Below are 22059 nucleotides of genomic sequence, written 5' to 3'. Positions count from 1 at the left end.
CGGCGAGCGACAATGTTTATTTATGCTACAAACGACACAACTTTTTGCTACCACCGGCAACAATTTTTGTTACCACCATACGCAGATGTGATTAGCACCATTTTTTTATTTTTTGCTACAACTGCGTCATTCTGTTTTGCTGCAACCGGCAACCAGAAAGCTACAATCGCTCAAAGTTTTTGCTACGATGGCGACCGAGTGGCGGCACCGGTGACTTTGCTCGAACTGTAATGTTTTTTTGCTACAATCGGCTGACTTTTTTCCTGCAACCAGCAACCAGAGGGGGAGTACAGTTTTTTTGCGAGCTCGTTGTCAGAGGTGCTGCGGCCGCTGGCCATGGCCGTCGGAGCCGTGGCCGCCACGACTGGAGCTGCGCCCACCGTCATGTGGAGCTGCGACCGCCGTCAGGTGGAGCTGCAACCATGGGGACAGGCTACGGCATGCGTGGAGCCGGTGAGAAATACAGTAGACGGCGGCGGCGAACTGCGGCGACCGGCGGCGAGGGCGACGACCGGCAGCGGGGGCAGCAGTAGAGGAGGAGAAGACGCAGGAGAGGAGGAAGCAGTGTTGGGCAGTGCTTCAAGGCCTCGCATCCATGGCGACGCAATGGGGCTATTTTCTCATAGAAGAAGACGCTGGAGAGGAGGAAGGAAATCGTGCGGCTGCAAACGAACAGATCCTACGCTGCTGGTGCGACCGGCTGAAAGTTTTGGGCCAGTGCGCCGGCGCAGAGTACTCGCCATTAAAATTTGAGGTGGTACGATCGGTCAGTATATCGATTAAATTTTTAACTGAAAATCGTTGCGCAGACTGCCAATTTGATGCCTCGTAATGTTTTTTCATGGTAATATGTGTCTCATTTATATCATAAGAATTATAGTACAAGTCACGTACACGACGATCTGACAAGACTGAAAAGACAGTAAAACTCCAGGGTCGGCCCTGGGGCAGGGCAAACAGGGCGGCCGCCCCGGGCCCCCAAAAGCCAGGGGGCCCCTCCCAGATATGCATACGTAGTATTAGGCCCCCCTCCCATACATAGAAGCAAAATGGAAAAAGGCCTGGCCCATGTTCACATGTAGGCAGAGACGAACGTGTAAACCAAATCGCTCGTTTCCCTGTTTGTTCACCTCAAAAAAAAAAGGCGATCGATCAGACCCAGACCTTGATTCTGATTCCTTGACTTCTGTCCCTTCCGTCTTTTCGTTTACCTAGAGCGTTTGTCGTCTTCCACGGCTCGACCCCCTGGTTCGACTCTCCTGGTCTTCTCGTCCTGACGAACGGCGGCGACGACGGCGCGCGGCGCTACGCGGCTGCGACAAGTACGAGCACGTCTCCTTGCGCAGTAGCACCCAATTCCCTATGCCTTCGCCTGTACTGTTGTTATTTTTCCATTTACTTTTCTAATCCTAAATTATCAAATCTCGATTGATCGAACTGGAAAGGAATTGTCGCATACTCGCATAGCCGGCGCTCGCCCTTGAATTATTGCGCACATCGCAAAGAATAAAATTATAGCCACACTAAATTAGAGAGAAGGTACTATACTATGCCCTAGATTTTCTGTAATTGATCTTCTATCTAACATAGCTTTGCACTAATTTTAAAAGCTAATGGTTCCTTTTAATTTCAGCACATCATGTCAGACTTCGGCAGAAAGTATCCAGAAAGAATTGCTTGATGAAATTGATATTGATACTACCATTAGCGATTTTGTATCTCGGAACGATAAAACGATTTTTCAAGGTATTATGTAATATTTTATTCGATATGCACACTGATTTTTTATGGACTTGACTGTTTTTCTTCGATACAACTTTATATCTGCATATATTAATTACTACTTAAACATTTATACTAAGGGCCCCGGATTATTGTTTCGCCCCGGGCCCCTGAATTCTTAGGACCGGCCCTGTAAAACTCTAACCTTTGCACAAAGGAACACCAGCAAAAAAAATACAATCAAGACCGAAGAATCTTCTGAATTTGACACCAATGCTCGTCACCTGGCTCTGGTGCCATCATAGCAGCCATCAAATTAAAAAAATGACGGATCACCTCCTCACCCGAACTCGACGTGGCTCCATCACTGATATGCAGCTTTGTGAAACTCTAATGTGGCTCCCAAAGGTGAAACCATTATCGTCGACCGAATCAGACCAGGGCAACACTCTGACATGTCATCGAACTCCATATTTGACACCCCCATACGACTAAGACGTCGGAGGAGAAAACCATACGTGTCATCCATGAGCCACGAACCTTACACGATCCACCATCTTTCATATCTGCTCCTGGGCTACCTCCCAAGCTCCGCGCCGACGCTGGAGCAAACATCGTCTCAACAGCGGAGCATGAGGACACAAGTCCAGCATGAGGATGCCGTCGCCGCCACGTCATCCTTACTTGAACAGACTGGTTTTCAAATGCATCCCAACCATAGAACCGATGGCCTCATCAGGGAAGGATCCGAAGAATCTTTATTCCGCGCCGCCATCATTGCCGCCAAAACCAAAACGATGAACAACAAAAAAAACCTAGACTACGAGGGACTAACGATCCACACCGTGGATCCAGTGACCCCCTCACCACCGATAATCCGAGATCGTCCGCGGAGGACGACGCTGAAAGATTGGCCTCTCCCGACTGCGGCTAGGGTTCCAGCCGCCAGGGACGAGAGGAAAAAAGGTTTCCCATTTTCCACTGAATTTTTAGGGGATTTTCCCTCCCGTGGTGTGCACCCTCCCTATGCTAATTTGCCGAAAGTTTACTAATATCTTTACTGGAAAAGTAATCATCACAGATACAACATGTATTTTACCAGCAGCTTGTCTAATTCATATCTAGATGTTTTTTAAGAATGTCACATCTAAGTTCCTCCAAATAACATGACAACAAGAAACAAAAAAAACTGAGACAAAAAAAAATAGACCACAAACATAGTGGACACAAGGTTAGATGTGACATAATTATGTCACATCTAGATGTGTTCTAGACAAAACCTTTTACCAGTATACAAAGTTTTTTTACAGGTTACTACTGTACAAAGTTGAGGCCTAAAAACCAGCTCACGTCTTTTTACAAACAAAAACAGACAGATGTGGCACTTTGTAGTGATTATGGGCCAAATTAATACAATATGACATGTGGATCCATGGCATGTGATTTCAGGCTCCACGTGATGACGCGTTTTCATAAGATCCATAGCATGTGCTAAACCTTGGGCTGTGCGTGACGACGCTTTTTCACTTGGAAACTGAGAGATGTTTTTATTGTAACTACTAGTGGCGTTTTTGTCTGAAACATCTGAGCTTGACCCAACCGGGGTAGATCCAGTGGCGTAACTAGGGGTGTGCCAGGTGTGCCATGGCACACCCAGAATTTTGAAAAATGTTTTTTTACCATGTAATAATTAACTGATTTTTAAGGCCCATTCAAACCAAGGGAAATAGACCTCAAGTTTTTTGAAGTGTGCACACCCTCTATTTTACTTCTGGGTCCGCCACTGGGTAGATCATTTATGAGAGGGAAGCCAGTAACTACCATGTTCAAACTGCAAACTAACCTTAGTTAGGCCAACTCCAACTCGCGACCCCATTTTGCCCGGCCGCATCAAATTTGATTGAAACAGACAAAAATCTCAGCCTACATGCAGTCGCAAACAGACCGGTGTCCTTTTTTGTCCCTATTTTCGGCTCAATTCTGAGTCATGTTTGCGTCAAAACGGACAGCGCGCGGGCGGGCAGCACACACAACGCTCACATTTCCCCCTTCTTTCCCAAAACCCCCCATCTCCTCCGCTAGTGCCCGCTCCATGGCCGGTGCCCCGAAGCAACCCGCAGCTGTCGTCCCAGCCGCCACCTCCGCCCGTCCCGCGACGAAGAAGAAGAAGAAGCCGAGGTCAGAGCTCACGACGGTAGAGCTCGAGCGACTTGACCGAGAATTAGCCAAGATGAGGGCCCGGATGTTCATTCAGGCGGAGAGGAAAGCCGCTGCCGAGTGCTGAGTAAATAGGCAATTTTTTGACTAAATTAATCCAAGAATAAATCACAAGCATGACATAAACAGTACTAAACACATACTGATATTTGACCATATTAACGCGTACTAGACAGATAGTAGAAACATCTACGCAGATCACTAGTACGGCTAAAAAAGTAATGAACATGTGAGGGATAAACGAGTTATAGCCTCCGGTTGGCCAGTTGGCCGTAGCAGCAGCAGTGGCGGCGGCCTCCTCGCCCGCCTTCTGGTCAGCGACAACCTTCTCGGCGGAGGAAGACGTGGTGATGATGCAGCGGACGTGGACGAAGTAGAGGAAGGTGACGAACGTCGGTGAGCAGTCGCGTAGAGACGTTTCCCAAAAACCTAATTGCCCCTCTCCTATACAGGATCCGGAGAGGCGGGGTTTCGGAGGCCTGCTCTCGCGTCGACCGTGTACGCGACGGTCGGGATGGGATCACCGGTGGCAGCAGCAGTAATGGAACGACGGTGGTGTTGGGATTTACGATAGGGTGCGTCGACTGCAAATTAAAATTTTCCTACGCGCATATCAACCAAGAACATGCTACGGGAGATAGATCACAGATCGTTACCACTAGACGTGCAGCGCCGTGCAGCAGAAGAAGAGTTGGGGCAGCGCGTCCGCGTGGTTCATCTCCTCCTCGCCCGATCTCCCTCGAACAGCCAGTCGTCGGATCCCGCGTACTGGTTCACCGAAGCGGTGTAAGTGCACCGCCTCTAACGGCATTCGCGAGTGCAGGAGGAACATCGTGCGGCGGAGTGCCAGCTAGGTCCGATCACATAGTCGGCGGTGAGTGGAGGTGGCCATTCACAACACATGCAAAACCTAGTGACAACGCGGAAGCGATCAACCAAATGAGTGTGCCGCACCTCCACTATATATAGGCGTCCGTCGTGGGCTCAACACTTGGTCCTCGCATGGACCCTAAAGCCCAAAAACTGTTCGGCCGGGATCCGAGTCCGAGTAGGATCACATCTAACTCGTGGAGTCGGATCAGGCCTCATAGGTTCCTTCCCTTAAGTGCGCGACCCCTTAGGTTCAAGTCGGCTTGGTCGCAGGTCGGATCACCTCCGACCTGCTCGGCTGGTAACGGCCTCTAGCAAGGTGTGCCGACCACCAAGTAGACAATGAAGCCAGTTGGCGAACCTGTACAACATGTCACACTTCTATTCCCTTTGCCACACGATATATGTTGTCGGGCTCAAGGCGAGTCTGTCATCCTTGTGCTAGCCCGACCTCTTTCTTGTTCTAGTGATGCCGACCACAAACCGAATTATCGCATAATCCTTGTTGCATGGCCATGCTTATATTGGTCGGATCACACGAGGGGGGGGGGGGCAGAGTATATCTCTCCTGATTGGAGGGGCAAATCCCATCTTGCTCGACCATGTGTCGCAGCATGGGTCCGGACAAGCCCAAAACCTACCTTTGTAACTACCCAGTCACGGAGTAGCGTTTGGTTGGCCCAAAGCAAGTCTGTCACCATCCCGAGTACATGCGCCAGCTCAGGTCTTAGGACATAGAACTATGTTGTACTAGAGACTCACAGATGACACATCGTTGCGTCTCATAGTTGGGCCTGTCCGACTTGGACCTTATCTCGACTCAGATTCGACTATGTCAGATCCGACCAGATCCTTCCGAGTCCATATTATCTGGTTAGAATCCAATGCTCCATGGCTAGTGAGACCAACCCATCCATAGTGTTATATGCTAGTCTAGTCGGCAGCGCGTCCACATAGCCCTTTCGACCAGGGACCTTTTAGGACAGTCATCATACAATATATAGTCCTGATACGTCTCCAACGTATCTATAATTTTTTTATTATTCCATGCTATTATATTATCAAACTTGGATGTTTTATATGCATTATTATGCTATTTTATATCATTTTTTGGGACTAACTTATCATATATACCTAAGAGATTCATCCCCACTATAACCTATTTTATATTAACATGCAGGCTATCCACATCAGCATCCAGCCACATCAGCGTTTCGTGACCGGCTTACAAGCAGGACCCACTACAGGGGCGTACAGACTGGACATATCAACATTTTTGTTGTTGCCACACATATGAGCGTTCTAGAAGATAAACGAGCCATCTCTCGAATCCTTTCCACTTCCTGAAACGTAAGCTACCTCCACGTCTTCTGTATCCCCATCCTTTCTACTCCCTGAAAAACCAAACTCCCTTCCTATTCTCCCCGTCATATTTGATCTCCTTCGACAAAGGCCGCCGCCTTTGAGCATCGAGGCTGCAACCAACCCCACATGAAGGTTGGTCTCACCACCCTACTCCCACAAGATCAGCGCCTCCTCACAACGTAGCCCACATCGTCTACCTCATCTGAGCTGACTCCCACATCTGTTGAGGAGTCTGTGATCCCTTCTGCTTGCATAATCGATGTTCTTGGTCTGCAGTTCACCTCTCCCCTCTTATACAGATCGGTGGAGCGGATGCCTTCAAATCTTCGGTACCCCCGATGGCCATGACTGTGCATCTGACCTCGCTGGTGCTTTTGATCTCTGGAATTGACGGAAAGGAGCTGCAACGACCCTTGCCAGCATTAGATTCGAAAGTGAGGAGCTAAGCCAACCCCTTTTGCAACTGTCGTTGGCCTTGCCCCCTTCCCGGTCTTCTTCAAAATTTTGCCTAGATGCAGGTGCAGCCCAAAGGAAAGGTGAGAAAACATATGATATTTTTATTTTCTGTTAAGTCCATGGAAGATTTGATCCAAAATTTTGTGAGTGTTGTGGAATCTTGATCATGTAACAGATCCCGTAATTATTTTTTGTTAAGAGATTGTCTTCAGAATTTTAGTCAAGGGATTTTGGATACCGTCCCATTGTTGCAACATAGTTAGAAACAAGCAAGTAATTGTGTTTGCTTAATTCTTGGTTCATCATGCCCATGATCAACACAATTGATCATTGGATTAGCATGGTTGTATTGTCTTATCCCTTTGTCATTGTTGTTTTTATAGGATGTTGAAAGTAAACAACAACGATGATTTTTTTCCTTATAAGCAAGGATTTGGTACAGTATCAGGTAATGTTCTATTCCTGATACTGTTATGGCGAAAGCACTAATACATATTAATTAATCTACACATCATGCCATCGTAGTTTGATTCATGATGTGCATAGTTACATTTTAGTAAAAATATTTACTTTCATGATGACATATAGTGATTTACTACAGATTTTGATCAACAAGGTTCATGCTGTGCGTGTTTGTAAATTTTCCTTCCAGTTTTTATGGGATCATTACAGTGTTCATGTACCACATAGTGTATTTGTCTATAAATTGTGTCAGGACAGTTGGTATCTGACATTTGAATACAATATTTCTTTTCCGTTTCCTTCTTCCCATTAGAATAAATAAGCATATTTTATATTGCCTTAGCTATCTTACCATCATTTGCTGAAATCCATGACAGATGATTTATAGCACATCTGAACTTCCCTGTAGCACTTTAGAAATTGGCGAATCATGTGTATCCTGAATATGCTTCTATATTTCCCTTCCAGATTTCCAGCGTGGATGGTTAACCGTTGAGAAGTTTATAAGGATTTTCTCTACTTGGTTGGTTTTGAAATTCTAAGCATGTTTAGTTAGCTTCAAGAGGTATAATATTCTAAAGTCTGAAGGCTCTTACCATCTTGGTCCACCTTCTTCTCATAATGTGGCTTGCAAAGAATTATAAATCTCGATTGTTTATAGTGGGATTCATAAGTGAGGATCATTGAGCTACTAAGCTGATGTGCATTTACTCTTATGGTGTCTAAGTCACTACATGCAAATATTTGTACGTTCTTTTTGTTGGGAAACGTAGCATGCAATTTCAAAAAAAAATCCTACTCTCACGCAAGATCTATCTAGGAGATGCATAGCAACGAGAGGGGGAGAGTGTGTCCACGTACCCTCGTAGACCGAAAAAGGAAGCGTTTGACAATGCGGTTGATGTAGTCGAACTTCTTCTCGTTCCGACCGATCAAGCACCGAACGTACGACACCTCCGAGTTCTGCACACGTTCATCTTGATGACGTCCCTCAAACTCTTGATCCAGCAAAGTATCGAGGGAGAATTTCGTCAGCACGGCAGCGTGGTGACGGTGATGGTGAAGTGATCTGCGTAGGGCTTCGCCTAAGCACTACGTGAATATGACCAGAGGCGTAAACTGTGGAGGGGGCGCCGCACACGGCTAACAACTGTTTATGTGTGTTCTAGCTAAAGGAAATATGCCCTAGAGGCAATAATAAAGTTGTTATTTATATTTCCTTATATCATGATAAATGTTTATTATTCATGCTAGAATTGTATTAACCGGAAACTTAGTACATGTGTGAATACATAGACAAAACAGAGTGTCCCTGGTATGCCTCTACTTGACTAGCTCGTTAATCAAAGATGGTTAAGTTTCCTAACCATAGACATGTGTTGTCATTTGATGAACGAGATCACATCATTAGAGAATGATGTGATGGACAAGACCCATCCGTTAGCTTAACATAATGATCGTTTAGTTTTATTGGTATTGCTTTCTTCATGACTTATACATATTCCTCTCACTATGAGATTATGCAACTCCCAAATACCAGAGGAACACCTTGTGTGCTATCAAATGTCACAACGTAATTGGGTGATTATAAAGATGCTCTACAGGTGTCTCCGAAGGTGTTTGTTGGGTTGGCATAGATCGAGATTAGGATTTGTCACTCCGAGTATCGGAGAGGTATCTCTGGGCCCTCTCGGTAATGCACATCACTATAAGCCTTGCAAGCAATGTGACTAATGAGTTAGTTATGGGATGATGCATTACGGAACGAGTAAAGAGACTTGCCGGTAACGAGATTGAACTAGGTATGATGATACCGATGATCGAATCTCGGGCAAGTAACATACCGATGACAATGGGAATAACGTATGTTGTTATTGCGGTTTGACCGATAAAGATCTTCGTAGAATATGTAGGAACCAATATGAGCATCCAAATTACGTTGTTGGTTATTGATGGGAGATATGTCTCGGTCATGTCTACATAGTTCTCAAACCCGTAAGGTCAGCACGCTTAACGTTCGATGATGATTTGTATTATGAGTTATGTGTTTTGGTGACCGAAGATTGTTCGGAGTCCCGGATGAGATCACGGACATGACGAGGAGTCTCGAAATGGTCGAGAGGTAAAGATTGATGTATTGAACGATGATATTCGGACATCGGAATGGTTTCGGAATGGGCCTTAGTGGAGAGAGAGGGGAGCCCGCAAGGGGTCGCGCGCGCCCCCTCCCACTACAAAAAAATACACTTCCGTGATGATACGTGTTTGTCACAGTAGGTCATGTTTTCTGTCATGCATGTACATCCATGACGATTTTATGACAGAATCAAGATAGTCATACCTGTGCTGTCGTAGAAGTGTTCCATGACATTACCAAAATTATCATCATGGAAGTGTCCACTTCCATGATGATAAATCGCGTATCATAAAAGTGCTTTCGTCAAGGGTGACAACACGTGGCATCCACCGTAACGGGTCGCCGTTAAGCTATCGGGTCCGGTTTTGGATCCAATAACCCGTTAACAGCCCGGACCAATGGGAAATTCCACATGTAAAATTCTGATTGGCCGGAGGAAACACGTGTCAGCTCGTTAGTGGGTCAGATAGGCGCCTATGCTATGTCGACACGTGCGATGGCCCACCACTGGCCCATTTATCTTACAAAGGCCGGCCCGTTTGACTTGGTCAAAAGTTAGTGGGCTGGCCCATGAAAAGCCTATTAACGGTCTCTTCGCAAATAGCCCATTTTACGGCCCGGTAACTCACGGCCCGTTAGGGCCTACCCGAAATCGACCCAACAATGTCATGTGGGCCGTCGAATATAACACCAGCCCGTTTCACTTTCGGCCCATGTATGGCCCACGACGTCTTTCAGGCCATATGAGGCCTTCGTATCTTTAGGCCCTTTAGAGGCCCACGGTGACTCTAGCCCATAATGAACAGTAAATTTCTTTGTACCCGTTAACGGCCCATGATTCACATGGGCCGTTTCCAGCCCGTGTTAGCTTTCGGCCTACTGACGGCCCATATGTTCTTGGGCTCCTTTCCGGCCCTCGATTACTTCCGGCCTGTTACTGGCTTGTTCCCCTAATGGGCCAAATTCGGCCCGTGGCAAGAGTCGGCCCGTTTCTGGCCTGTTAACCGTTGCGCCGTTTCCAGCCCATCCTATATTCTGGCCCATTAACGACCCGTTATGCCTGTGACAAAATTAAGCCTTTGCTATCCTCCAGCCTGTTAACGGCCCGTTGCCGTGCTAGGCCGATACCAATTATGCCCGTTTACGACCCATGTAGACCCATTTATCCGACGGCCCGAGGCCCACCGATTCTAAGTCCCTGTTGGAGGCCCATTTATCGACGGCCCGTAGGAGGCCCATGGATCCTACGGCCCGTAGCAGGGTCAAGGTTACCACGGTCCATATATGGCCCATGGTTGTTGCGGCCACTAGAAAACCAGGGAAAAAGAAGACTAGGAAATAAATAAGCTCGAAACTAATGCTAGGCTATTAAGGCGATTGCATAGATTACATCCACTGGGCATCAAAGATTGCCACCAGTGCAAATATAGGGAACACCCTACACTATACAAAAATGGCTTGCTGTTTTCTTCAGCCGGCGGCTGCACGTTAAGAACAAATTTTGTATCGCAACAAAACAAATTACAACTATAAAACAAAAGGAAGGTTGGCATAAAAGTTAACAGTCTGGCAGATAAATGCACCACCAGAAGTTTAGAAGCTCAGTTCATTTGACCTGGCTGTTACGTTTTCATGATGTATTGTCCGATGGAGCACCATAACCTTCGCCTTCATTTCTCCTAGGCTCCTGAACAACATAGCAAATGTCTGATAGTATGGTTTCAAAACCATGCATATCTTGATGACATCGAACAATGCCTGTCCTTGTTTCACAAAGGGTCTCTGTTAGGGAATGGACTTGTGTCTGGAGCGTAGATATAACATTGTTTTGAGCTTGCATATCTTGATCATGAGGCAGTTTGGACGAGATTTCCTTAACAACCAACCCAGTATTACGCAGGAATGTGCTTTTGGCACTGTTAGTGGACAGGTACTGACCCACTCCAGCAAGAGCTGACATTGCGCTTATAGTTGCCTCGCCACCTTCAGAAGTTGGCGGTTCCACCATTTTTTTCATAGCTTGCTGAAAAGTTGAGTTTTTACATTAGTAGTACCAGAACTGAAGATATTAAGGAGGAAGCAAAACCAAACAAAATAGCTTTGGTCTATATACAGAACTTATTCTGGTAAACCCATGTAAAATATTAGTTGTATTTTACTGCAAAGTACATAATAAAACCAGGTTCCAAACATATGACCATGTACCATGGCTAATGTATTGTCTATTTCTTCACATTGTATTGACAGCTAAGGATAAAGAGACAAAGTTTATAATACGGTAAGCATAGTATGACATCATTCATATCACAAAACAACTGAGAATAGACAAACATGCAATTGTAACATTGTGTGGGCAAGTCCAGCACGGAACTAGATTACAGGTCAAGATCAAAGGAACATCACTCCTCTCTTTTAAACCTTATAAGGTGCAATGATACGCTAAGACAACTGTGTATAAAATTGAAAAGAGTAATAGACATTGGCTGCAAACCATGCAGTTCAAGGCACGAGTCAGAGTAAGTAGTAGTTAAAAGGCATGAGGATTAAGGACTTACAACAACAGCTTTGACTGGTGTAGTCATGCCCTTCGTCTTGCTGGTGTGACAGTCCTTGAAGATTTCCACAACATTTGGTCCCGGTACTTTTTGGTCCTCTCGGGCTTTCCTCTGTATTTGGAACAAGTCAATATAGTTCTGATAATATGGTACAACAAAAAGAGTGAAACATCAGCTAATTACAAGAGCCTCGCTGTGTGCAATATAGCTACGAGATTCTGTCGTCTGTTGGAATTTCACTTTCGTACGGTTGGCCTGGTTCTTTGAACAGTTCACCTACAAGAAGATAGATTTGTGTGGCACATGCGTAAATAGGACTTCAACTGTTTGTGTAAACTAAGCAAAAACCATTTCAACAAATAAGAAGCAATGCAAGCTAGACACCACATGAAAGATGCAACCAATATGACTCTGCCAAGTTAAAAGCGTCCCATCATAAATGGCATTTCAACAAATTTTAAGCAGCGCATGCTATAAATCATATGAAAGATGCAACTAATATCACACCGCATATACTAAAGGTGTCTCGTCATATTGATTGATGCGGGATACAAAAAACAATAGTTTTATGTAAGGACATGCTTAATAGACAGATGTACTATGTACTAAAAACAGGAAGGCATGTCACATTAACGGGTATAATGTATAAAGTAAGCAGAATAGCACATGCAATTTAACCAGATAGGAAGAATTACAATCTAGACACCATATGCAACATGCAACCACATATCACAGTGCCAAGTTAGAGCAAGCACATGCGATGCTAGTGTAGGGGAAATGCGGTAATCAACTATAGAGCTACGTTCACTATCTTCATCTAGCCTTGTTCTTTCTTGAGAATCATGTGGGGAGGCTGACGCTGCATTCTTTAAATGAGGATCTTTTCTCATAGTAGTCCACTGGCCTGACTGCCTCATCATAAGTGATTGATGAGGGATACACAAGAACATTAGTTTGATGTAAGAACATGGTTAATAGACAGATGTACTAGTATGCACCAAAAACAGGAAGGCGTGTCATATTCAAAGGTATAGTGTGTAAGCTAAGCAGATGCAATTTAACCAAATTGGAAGCAATACAAGCTAGACATCCGGCTGGAGTGGTGAGCATGATCATCTAGGACCTGAGAGCTATTGGGGAACGTAGTAATTTCAAAAAAATTCCTACGCACACGCAGGATCATGGTGATGCATAGCAACGAAAGGGGAGAGTGTGTCCACGTACCCTCGTAGACCGAAAGCGGAAGCGTTATGACAACGCGGTTGATGTAGTCATACGTCTTCACGATCCGACCGATCCAAGTACCGAACGCACGGCACCTCCGAGTTCAGCACACGTTCTGCTCAGTGACGTCCCACGAACTCCGATCCAGCAGAGCTTTGCAGGAGAGTTACGTCAGCACGACGACGTGATGACGGGATGATGATGCTACCGACGCAGGGCTTCGCCTAAGCACCGCTACGATATGACCGAGGTGGATTATGGTGGAGGGGGCACCGCACACGGCTAAAAGATCAATGATCAATTGTTGTGTCTCCAAGGGGTGCCCCCTCCCCGTATATAAAGGAGTGGAGGAGGGGGAGGGCCGGCCCTCTCTATGACGCGCCCTAGGGGAGTCCTACTCCCACCTTGAGTAGGATTCCCCCTTTCCTAGTAGAACTAGGAGCCCTTCCAAGTAGTAGGAGTAGGAGAGAAGGAAAGGGAAAAGAGAAGAGAAGGAAGGAGGGGCCGCTGCCCCTCCCCCTAGTCCAATTCAGACTAAGCATTGGGGGGTGATGACCCACAAGTATAGGGGATCTATTGTAGTCCTTTTGATAAGTAAGAGTGTCGAACCTAACGAGGAGCAGAAGGAAATGATAAGCGGTTTTCAGCAAGGTATTCTCTGCAAGCACTGAAATAATAGGTAATAGATAGTTTTGTGATAAGATAATTGGTAACAAGCAACAAATAACAAAAGTAAATAAAGTGCAGCAAGGTGGCCCAATCCTTTTTGTAGCAAAGGACAAGCCTGGACAAACTCTTATATAGAGAAAAGCGCTCCCAAGGACACATGGGAATTATCGTCAAGCTAGTTTTCATCACATTCATATGATTCACGTTCGCTACTTTGATAATTTGATATGTGGGTGGACCGGTGCTTGGGTGCTGTCCTTACTTGAACAAGCATCCCACTTATGATTAACCTCTATTGCAAGCATCCACAACTACAACAAAAGTATTAAGGTAAACCTAACCATAGCATGAAACATATGGATCCAAATCAGCCCCTTACGAAGCAACGCATAAACTAGGGTTTAAGCTTCTGTCACTCTAGCAACCCATCATCTACTTATTACTTCCCAATGCCTTCCTCTAGGCCCAAATAATGGTGAAGTGTTATGTAGTCGACGTTCACATAACACCACTAGAGGATAGACAACATACATCTCATCAAAATATCGAACGAATACCAAATTCACATGACTACTAATAGCAAGACTTCTCCCATGTCCTCAGGAACAAACGTAACTACTCACAAAGCATATTCATGTTCATAATCAGAGGAGTATTAATATGCATATAGGATCTGAACATATGATCTTCCACCAAATAAACCAACTAGCATCAACTACAAGGAGTAATCAACACTACTAGCAACCTACAGGTACCAATCCCAGACTATGAGACAAGAATTGGATACAAGAGATGAACTAGGTTTTGAGAGGAGATGGTGCTGGTGAAGATGTTGATGGAGATTGCCCTCTCCCGATGAGAGGAGCGTTGGTGATGACGATGGCGATGATTTCCCCCTCCCGGAGGGAAGTGTCCCCAGCAGAACAGCTCTGCCGGAGCCCTAGATTGGTTCCGCCTCGTGGCGGCGGAGTCTCGTCCCGAAAGCTTGCTTATGATTTTTCTTCGGACGAAAGACTTCATATAGCATAAGATGGGCACCGGAGGGCCAACAGGGGGCCCACGAGGCAGGGTGGCGCGCCCAGGGGGTAGGGCGCGCCCCCACCCTCGTGGACAGGTGGAGGCCCCCCTGACGTGGATTCTTCTTCCAGTATTTTTTATTATTTCCAAAAATAACTTTCGTGGAGTTTCAGGACTTTTCGAGTTGTGCAGAATAGGTCTCTAATATTTGCTCCTTTTCTAGCCCAGAATTCCAGCTGCCGGCATTCTCCCTCCTTATGTAAACCTTGTAAAATAAGAGAGAATAGGCATAAGTATTGTGACATAATGTGTAATAACGGCCCATAATGCAATAAATATCGATATAAAAGCATGATGCAAAATGGACGTATCAACTCCCCCAAGCTTAGACCTCGCTTGTCCTCAAGCGAAAGCCGATAACGATAAATATGTCCACATGTTTAGAGGTAGAGGTGTCGATAAAATAAAATACGGACATGAGGGCATCATGATTATTCTCATAACAACAACATATATAGATATTTTCATATGATTTCTTATGCTCAAGTAATAATCTATTCACAATGCAAAGTATGAATCAAAAACTTTATTGAGAACCAATAAACTATAATCTCAGTCATTGAAGCAATTGCAATTTATCATAACATCAGAAAGAGTCTATGTCAGAGCTTTCTAGCAAGTCCACATACTCAACTATCATTTAGTCTTTCATAATTGCTAACACTCATGCAATACTTGTGGTTACGGAGTTTTAATCGGACACAGAGAAAGATAGGGGCTTATAGTTTCGCCTCCCAACCTTTTACCTCAAGGGTAATGTCAACAATAATAGTTCATGCCGACTTACACCCAATTAGATATATCTATCAGGATCTTTCCAACACACTGTGCTTGCCAAAGGATAAAATGTAAAAAGGAAAGGTGAAGATCACCATGACTCTTGCATAAGGTAGAAGATAATGATAAAGGATAGGCCCTTCGCAGAGGGAAGCAGAGTTTGCCATGCGCTTTCAGGGTTGGATGCACAAAATCTTAATGCGAAAGAACATCACTTTATATTGCCACTTGTGATATGAACCTTTATTATGCAGTCCGTTGCTTTTATTTCTTCCACATCACAAGATCGTATAAATCTTATTTCCTCCACACCAATCAATCACACATATTTAGAGAGCAATTTTTATTGCTTGCACCGATGACAACTTACTTGAAGGATCTTACTCAATCCATAGGTAGATATGGTGGACTCTCATGGCAAAACCGGTTTAAGGGTTTTTGGAAGCACTAGTATCTCTACTTGGTGCAAGAATTTGGCTAGCATGAGGGGGAAAGGCAAGCTCAACATGTTGGATGATCCATGACAATATACTTTATCTCAGATATAAGAAAACATAGCCCATTACGTTGTCTTCCTTGTCCAACATCAACTCTTTAGCATGTCATATTTTAATGAGTGCTCCCAATCATAAAAGATATCCAAGATAGCATATTTATATGTGAAACTTCTCTTTCTTTATTACCTCCTATTAATTGCAACGATGACCAAAGCTATGTTTGTCAACTCTCAACAATTTTTAATCATCATACTCTTTCTATGTGAAGTCATTACTCTCAATAAGATCAATATGATCTCTTTATTTCTTTTTATTCTTTTCTTTTTCTTTCTTTCCCTCAAGATCATAGCAAGATAATCAAGCCCTTGACTCAACACTAATCTTTATTATATATAGCTCACGGACTCGATTACATAGAGGGATCATAAAGCAAAACTCAAAACTAGATCATACCAAAACTTTTATTCTACTAGATCAAGATACTACTAATAGGATCGAACTAAGAAAAATGGTAAAGATAGGAGTGTGGTTGTGATACGATATCGGGGCACCTCCCCCAAGCTTGGCAGTTGCCAAGGGGAGTGCCCATACCCATGTGATTATGTCTCCTTTGCTGGTGAAGAAGGTGGAGTTGTTGATGATGGGTAATCGCACATCGAGCATAAGAGATCCTCCAACTTGCGGATAATGCCCTTGAGTGCGACGATATGCTCCTTCAATAAAATATTTTCACGTGTGAGATACTTGTTTTGTATACGAGCTAACTCAATCATCTTGAAAGCTTCGATCTCAGTTGGGGTAAGAAGATTGTGATCAAGTTGAAGGGTGTCTCCTGCTGCCGGAACTTGGTCCTCCGTGGCCTTCTTGATCCCTTCATCCTTGTTGATCTCCACGGGTTCTTCCCTCTTGAGCTCTATCTTCATTAGCCAAGCATCATTGTCACCATTGTTGGAGGAGGGGGACGACATGATGCCTGGCCTTGACAACCCTGACAGAAAACAACTCGAAACAAGAACAGAGGACAATTGCGTGATACAGGAGTCAAAACCTTCGGGAGATTATATAATGAATTTTTACCGACCAAAATACGTATCGTGCAAGAAAACGGAGTCCGGAGAGCACACGAGGTGCCCACGAGGTAGGGGGCGCGCCTAGGGGGGTAGGGCGCGCCCTCCACCCTCGTGGAGCCCTCATGTCCTTTCCGGACCGCTTCTTATTTTTCTATTTTTCTAAATATTCCAAAACGGAGAAATATTGCCCTAAAAACTGTTTTGGAGTCGGTTTACTTACCGTACCACATACCTATTCCTTTTCGGAGTCTGAAACATTCCGGAAAGTGTCCCTTATGTATTCCTCCGGGGTTACGGTTTCAATAACATTGGTTTCCACATTTATGGGATTACCTGAGATATAATGTTTGATTCTTTGACCGTTCACCACCTTCAGGTTTGTGCCTTCGAAGTTGTTGATTTTTATGGCACAGGAACGATAGACCTCCTCGATAACGTAAGGGCCTTCCCATTTAGAGAGAAGTTTTCCTGCGAAAAATCTTAAACGAGAGTTGTATAGCAATACATAATCACCTACATTAAACTCACGCTTTTGTATCCTTTTGTCATGCCATCTTTTAACTTTTTCTTTAAACAATTTGGCATTCTCATAAGCTTGGGTTCTCCATTCATCAAGTGAGCTAATGTCAAATAACCTCTTCTCACCGGCAAGTTTGAAATCATAATTGAGTTCTTTAATAGCCCAATATGCCTTATGTTCTAGTTCGAGGGGTAGTGACATGCTTTTCCATAAACCATTTTATACGGAGACATACCCATAGGAATTTTATATGTAGTTCTATAGGCCCACAATGCATCATCAAGTTTCTTGGACCAATTCTTTCTAGATCTATTAACAGTCTTTTGCAAAATTAACTTGAGTTCTCTGTTGCTCAATTCTACTTGACCACTAGACTGTGGGTGATAAGGAGATGCAATTCTATGATTAACATCATATTTAGCAAGCATTTTACGAAAAGCACCATGAATAAAATGTGAACCACCATCAGTCATTAAATATCTAGGGACTCCAAACCTCGGAAAAATAACTTCTTTAAGCATTTTAATAGAAGTGTTATGATCAGCACTACTAGTTGGAATAGCTTCTACCCACTTAGTAACGTAATCAACAGCAACTAGAATATGTGTGTATCCATTAGAGGCAGGAAAAGGTCCCATATAATCAAAGCCCCAAACATCAAATGGTTCAATAATGAGTGAATAATTCATAGGCATTTCTTGACGTCTACTAATATTACCAATTCTTTGACATTCATCACAAGACAAGACAAACTTACGGGCATCCTTGAAGAGAGTAGGCCAATAAAACCGGATTGCAATACCTTATGTGCAGTTCTGTCTCCAGCGTGGTGTCCTCCATAAGCCTCGGAGTGACACTTGCGTAGGATCTGTTCCTGTTCATGCTCAGGTACACAACGTCTAATAACACCATCTACTCCTTCTTTATAAAGATGTGGGTCATCCCAAAAGTAATGTCTCAAATCATAGAAAAACTTTTTCTTTTGCTGGTATGTGAAACTAGGTGGTATGAATTTAGCAATGATGTAATTAGCATAATCAGCATACCATGGAGTAGTACGAGAAGCATTTATGACATTTAATTGCTCATCAGGAAAGCTATCATCAATAGGTAGTGGGTCATCAAGAACATTTTCTAACCTAGACAAGTTGTCTGCAACGGGGTTCTCAGCTCCCTTTCTATCAATAATATGCAAATCAAATTCTTGTAGCAAGAGAACCCATCTAATAAGTCTAGGTTTAGCATCTTTCTTTTCCATAAGATATTTAATAGCAGCATGATCAGTGTGAATAGTTACTTTAGAATCAACAATATAAGGTCTGAACTTATCACAAGCAAATACAACTGCTAAGAATTCTTTTTCAGTAGTAGCATAATTTCTCTGAGCATTGTCTAGAGTTTTACTAGCATATTGAATAACATTTAATTTCTTATCAACTCTTTGCCCTAGAACAGCACCTACAGCATAATCACTAGCATCACACATAATTTCAAAGGGTAAATTCCAATCAGGTGGCTGAACAATAGGTGCAGAGATCAATGCTTTCTTAAGTATTTCAAATGCTTCTACACAATCATCATCAAAGACAAATGGTATATCTTTTTGTAATAAATTAGTCAGAGGCCGAGAAATTTTTGAGAAGTCCTTAATGAACCTCCTATAAAAACCGGCGTGACCAAGGAAACTTCTTATACCTTTGATGTCCTTGGGACATGGCATCTTTTCAATAGCATCAACCTTGGCTTTATCAACTTCAATACCTCTTTCAGAAACTTTATGCCCCAAGACAATACCTTCATTAACCATAAAGTGGCACTTTTCCCAATTCAAGACAAGGTTAGTTTCTTCACATCTCTGCAAAACTCGATCAAGGTTGCTCAAGCAATCATCAAAAGAGGATCCATAGACGGAGAAATCGTCCATGAAAACCTCACAAATCTTTTCACAAAAGTCAGAGAATATAGCCATCATGCATCTTTGAAAGGTAGCAGGTGCATTACATAAACCAAAAGGCATACGTCTATAAGCAAAAGTACCGAAAGGGCAAGTAAAAGTGGTCTTTGATTGATCATCGGCTGACACAGGTATTTGAGAGAAACCAGAATAACCATCTAGAAAGCAAAAATGTGTATGTTTGGATAATCTTTCTAGCATTTGATCGATAAAAGGTAAGGGGTAATGATCCTTTTTAGTAGCTTTATTTAATTTGCGGAAATCAATTACCATCCTATAACCTGTAATAATTCTTTGCGGGATCAATTCATCTTTATCATTAGGAACGACAGTAATACCTCCCTTCTTAGGGACACAATGGACAGGACTTACCCACTGACTATCAGCAACGGGATAAATTATACCTGCCTCAAGGAGCTTTAGTATTTCCTTTCTTACCACTTCTTTCATCTTAGGATTCAGCCGTCGTTGATGATCACGAACTGGTTTGGCATCTTTCTCCAAATTTATTTTATGTTGACATAGAGTGGGACTAATGCCCTTAAGATCATCAAGAGTATATCCAATAGCAGCGCGGTGCTTCTTCAGAGTTTTCAATAATCTCTCTTCTTCATGCTCTGAAAGGGTAACACTAATAATAACAGGATATATCTTTTTCTCATAAAGATAAGCATATTTAAGAGTATCATGTAACGGTTTAAGCTCAAACACGGGATCACCCTTGGGTGGAGGAGGATCCCCTAGGATTTCAACAGGCAAATTGTGTTTCAGGTTAGGTTCCTGTTTAAAGAATACTTCATCTATTTCCCTTCTTTCATTCATAAACATATCATTTTCATGGTCTAGCAAATATTGTTCTAAAGGATCACTAGGAGGTACGACAATAGAAGCAAGACCAATAATTTCATCCTTACTAGGCAATTCTTCTTCACGGTGTTGTCTACAAAATTTAGAGAAATTAAACTCATGAGACATATCACCCAAGCCAATAGTAACGACATCCTTTTCGCAGTCTATCCTAGCATTAACAGTGTTCAAGAAGGGTCTACCAAATATAATGGGACAAAAGCTATCTTGTGGGGAACCAAGAACAAGAAAATCAGCAGGATATTTAGTTTTCCCACACAAGACTTCAACATCTCTAACAATTCCCATTGGTGAAATAGTATCTCTATTGGCAAGTTTAATTGTGACATCAATATCTTCTAACTCAATAGGTGCAATATCATGCTTAATTTCTTTGTATAAGTCAATAGGTATTGCACTAGCACTAGCACCCATATCACATAAGCCATGATAACAATGATCTCCTATTTTAACAGAAATAACAGGCATGCCTACCACAGGTCTATGTTTATCTTTAGCACAAGGTTTGGCAATTCTAGCAGTTTCATCACAGAAATAAATAACATGCCCATCAATATTATCAGACAAGAGATCTTTAACAATAGCAATATTAGGTTCAACTTTAATTTGCTCAGGAGGTGTATAACTTCTAATATTGCTTTTACAGACCACAGTTGAAGCTTTAGCATGATCCTTTATCCTAACAGGGAAAGGTGGTTTCTCAACATAAGAAGTAGGAACAATAGGATCATTATAAGTGATAGTCTTTTCTTCAACTTTAATAGGTGCAGCTACTTTTACTTCTATGGGAGGATGATATTTAAACCACTTCTCCTTAGGGAGATCAACATAAGCAGCAAAAGATTCACAGAAAGAAGCTACTATCTCAGAGTCAAGTCCATATTTAGTGCTAAATTTACGGAAAACATCGGTACCCATAAAAGATTTAACACAATCAAACTTAGGTGTCATACCTGACTCCTTACCTTCGTCGAGATCCCAATCTTCAGAGTTGCGTTTAATTCTTTCCAATAAATCCCATTTGAATTCAATAGTCTTCATCATAAAAGAGCCAGCACAAGAAGTATCGAGCATGGTGCGATTGTTATCAGAAAGCCGAGCATAAAACTTTGAATAATTATTTCTCTTGGGAGCTCATGATTGGGGCATGAATATAACATTGATTTAAGCCTCCCCCAAGCTTGAGCGATGCTTTCTCCTTCGCGAGGCCAAAAATTATATATATAATTGCGATCACGATGAACAAGATGCATAGGATAAAATTTCTGATGAAATTCCAATTTCAATCGTTTGTAGTTCCATGACCCGTATCATCACATAGCCTATACCATGTCAATGCATCTCCCTTCAAAGATAAAGGGAAGACCTTCTTCTTAATAACATCACCGGGCACACCTGCAAGCTTAAATAATCCACAAACTTCATCCACATAGATTAGGTGCTCATCAGGATGCTTTGTTCCGTCTCCTGCAAAAGGATTAGCTAGCAGTTTTTCTAACATACCCGAAGGAATTTCAAAGTAGACATTTTCATTTTCAGTAGGTTCAGTAGGTTGAGGAGCAACTCTTTGCTCTACTGGTCGGGGTGAAGATACCCCGAACAAGCCCCTCAGAGGATTAC

The sequence above is a fragment of the Triticum aestivum genome, chromosome 3D (genome assembly GCF_018294505.1).
Source record: "Triticum aestivum cultivar Chinese Spring chromosome 3D, IWGSC CS RefSeq v2.1, whole genome shotgun sequence".
NCBI lineage: Eukaryota > Viridiplantae > Streptophyta > Magnoliopsida > Poales > Poaceae > Triticum > Triticum aestivum.
This window is presented reverse-complemented; position numbering follows the sequence as displayed.